This window comes from Lactuca virosa, chromosome 3 (assembly GCF_052849685.1).
Source record: "Lactuca virosa cultivar CGN04683 chromosome 3, Lactuca_virosa_CGN04683_v6, whole genome shotgun sequence".
In the NCBI taxonomy this organism is placed as follows: domain Eukaryota; kingdom Viridiplantae; phylum Streptophyta; class Magnoliopsida; order Asterales; family Asteraceae; genus Lactuca; species Lactuca virosa.
The window spans coordinates 36345003-36348838 of NC_136428.1; the positions used below are offsets into that span (position 1 = coordinate 36345003).

General features: G+C 37.7%; 1 pseudogene; it reads right to left on the minus strand.

The window, feature by feature from the left end:
• Window positions 1–3611, minus strand: LOC145165496 (receptor-like protein EIX1; annotated as a pseudogene).
• Between the last annotated feature and the right edge of the window lie 225 nt (window positions 3612–3836).

The window sequence follows — 3836 nt, forward strand, 5'->3', positions numbered from 1 at the left end:
TATTCGAAATTAACGCTTTTAAATAACACCCGTATTACAAATGCCATACAAATAAAGATTCCAAGTATTAGTACACATAAGCACAATAACGGTAATAGAAAAAGCAAAATAGCCATTTATAACATATAATAGGTAATTACATGCATCTGAAAGGATCTATGCGTCCATCCTTCCTCTCTTCATCTTGGCAACTCTTACCACAACTTCAACATGTATCATGTCAATGGTTTTCTCAACAAACATGAAAAGCTTCATTCTCCACTGCTCCTTAAACAACAAAATTACAATAATACCCAAAAATCCTGTTGCAAAACCACACATTATGTCCAGGTAAAATAACCATACATTCGTCGGCTGATCACCTGCTTTGTATTGATGGATCTTTGTGGGCTCAACAGTTGTTGGGCCTTGATGATTTGAGCAACTCTTTGGCAACGGAGGTCCACATAGATCTTTGTTCCCATCATATATGGATGGATCAATAAGAGTATGTAGTTGACTTCCTGTAGGAATTCGTCCCGACAAATTGTTGTGTGACAAATTCAAATGGCTCAAAAAGCTCAAAGCTGCCATGCTTGAAGGGATCATTCCTGTCAACTCGTTGTTGGAGAAATCCAGAGATTCTAAGTTCTTCATGTTTCCAATGTTGCCTGGAATACTGCCTCTGAGATGATTATTAGACAAATTGAGACCCATCAATGTACAAAGTGCAGTTAGCTCAAGCGGTATTTCTCCGACAAGTTTATTGCTTGAAAGGTCCATGTTATAAACTAATTCCCAATTTGTTGTATATTCAAGATCAGCACCTTTCATGGCTTGAATCACATTCTCATCATAATCGATACTTCCAGAATACCAAGGTAATGGGTTGATTTCAGCCATGGCACTCAACTCTCCTAAACAACGAGGGATAGTACCCGTTAAATTGTTGTGTGAAACATCCAAAATTCGAAGATTTGAAGATATGCATAAAGATTCAGGAATTCTACCGGTGAAGTTATTTCTACGTAACCTTAAACCCATCAATGACGTAAGGTTTTCTCCTATCCACTTGGGTATATTCCCAGTGAATCTATTATCACCCAAATCTAAAACATTTAAACCTCGTAAATTCCCCAATTCTAGAGGAAGTTCACCTGTAAAGTTGTTGTCATTCAAGTTTAACCGACGTAACGATGTAAGGGCTACAGAGCTCGGAATGACACCAGACAGCTGATTTGAGCTAAATATCATTGTAGCCAAAGTTTTCAGATTCTCAAGGCACTTCGGAATTCTCCCAGTTAACCTATTTCTTGAAAGATCAAGAAATTGCAAATTTGTCCTTCTGCACAATGACCTTGGAATTGACTCACTGAAAAGGTTATCTTCTAGAAATAATACACGAGAATTTCCTCCACTAGGAAGGTTTGTCAAAGGTCCGCTAAGTTTATTGTGAGAAAGATCTAAGAAAGAAATGTTCATCTTCTGCAGCCATGTGGGGAGAGGTCCCGAAATCGTAGCATTGGACAACACTAACAGCTCAAGTTTCCTTTGATTTTGAAGCCATTGCGGAAATCCACTTCCGATATTGCAAGAACTGAGTTCAAGACTTTCTAATTGGAATGGAGGGACCCACTCACGTGAAACAATGAATTTCAACTTGTTAGAAGAAGCATACAACTCCTTCAACACCGAAAGGTTAGCAAAATGGGCTTCAGACAATACTCCTTGTAAAGAATTGTTAGCGATATCTAGAGAATGGAGTTTGGAAAGTTGCCCAATTGAAACCGGAATAGTCCCATTTAACAAATTTGAACCAACCCAAAATTTTCGTAATGAACCAAGTCTTCCTAGAGATGCTGGGATGGAGCCAGTTAACCAATTGAATTCTAGATCCAGATCTGTTAAGGTTGCTCACTTTCCAATGGATTCTGGAATTGAACCATTCAATTGATTAAAAGAAAGGTCAAGTTTGTGAAGTTTCCCAAGAAATGTTGGAATCTGACCTTTTATCTGGTTATAGGATAGATCTAATACTTCTAAAAACCTTAATCTTCCTAGAAATTCGGGGATTGGACTTGTCAATCTGCTACACGATAGATCTATATCTATTAGATTTGACAATCTTCCAAGTGCTTCTGGAATTGCACCATACAAACTCTCATGTAAATCCAATCTCTCCAAAGCATATTGAGAACATTCTGATAAATCTTTTGGTGAGTCAATCATTTCTACATCAAAATGATTGTTTGAGGCACTCAGGACTTTCAGGTGACATTGTCTCCAGATTCCAACATGCTCGATCTGCTTAAACTCGTTAAACGAAAGATCGAGTTCTAGAAGGTTAGGCATTAGAGGAACCGATGAATTCAACGTGTTTTTTGAGAGGTCAAGGACTCTTAAGGAACTCATGTTTGTTAAAACTGATGGAAACATGCCTTGGATTGAATTGAAGCTAAGATCCAGATGTTGGATCTTAGAAAGTGCACTGAAATTATGATTAAAGGAAGATAGAAACGTCTTATCGAGCTCACAACTTGACAAATGCAGCTCTGATAAAGATGGGATCATGTTTAGCAAGTACGCAAAGTTCCATGCCAAACTAATATTGAAGTGTGATCAAGGAACGCTAGGGATGTCATATTTTGAAAAAATCCAGGGAGTGGACCTTTGAAATAATTTTTGCTAAGATCCAGGTGTTTGATGTTGGGAAGTATTTTACTCGAATTAAGAAAAGGACGAATATCAGCATTGGAAAGTTGACAAGATGACAAACTTAGCTCTTTCCACGAAGGAATCATGTAAAGCAACATGTCCCAGTTGTGTTCCACTAAGATCAAATGCACTCAAATCGAGATGCTCAAGTGACAAAAGACGAAAAGTCCATGCCACATCATCTGTCATCAGCCTATAGTTTGAACTTAGATCAAGAACTTTTAAATTATAAAGATTTCCAATGTGAGGAGGAACAAGACCACCAAAACCAGCATCAGAGAGATTGAGGTACCTCAGGTGTTTCAAAGATCCAATGAACTCAGGGATCCGACTTCCTCCATACGAATTCGCACTTAAGTCCAAGTATTTGAGACGCCTCAACTCTGCCAATGAAGAGTTCACCTCATTACCAACTAAGTATTGGTAGCCTTGATCACCGTATGAATATGCTTTGTTTCCTCTGAGATTAAGGCTTTCGACTTCTCCAGTGACAGCATCACACTGGATTCTTTCCCACCTGCAACAGTCATTACCAACCCATGATGACAACATTTCATAGTCATCTTTGACACTATGTTTGAACTTGAGAAGAGCAAGTTTCTCTTTCTCAGAGCAAACGACACTCATATTTCCAACACCCAAACAAGTATATGTGGTTGCAACCAAAAAAATACTTATTAAAATGAGATGGAGTCCCCAAATCCTCTGATTCCCCATTATAAACCCTAGCACAGTTTAATACAGAAGAAAATCGAATTGGAAAGATAGGTTATAGTGATGAACTGATGGTTTTTTTTAATTAAGAAACTTGTTCAATTATAGAGCCATAAATGAACAGCAACATATAGCCATGGAAGACTTGTAGTCAATAGAGATTTGTATCTACAAGTTACTTCTTGCGATGGAAGACTTGGCAAGTAATGGATAATCAACCAGTATCCACAAACATCCTCTTCTGGTCCCAGACTATATAATATTTCGTTTATGTGGTGTTTGGCTAAGTTTATTCTTCATGGAAAACTTAATGTAAATATCTTTGTCCACAAGTCTACGAATTATTGCAGCGACTTGAAATTCGATGGAATAAATTTTCATACAACTGAGTCAAAATGTTCATGCTTTCAAGCTCATCTAAACATGTA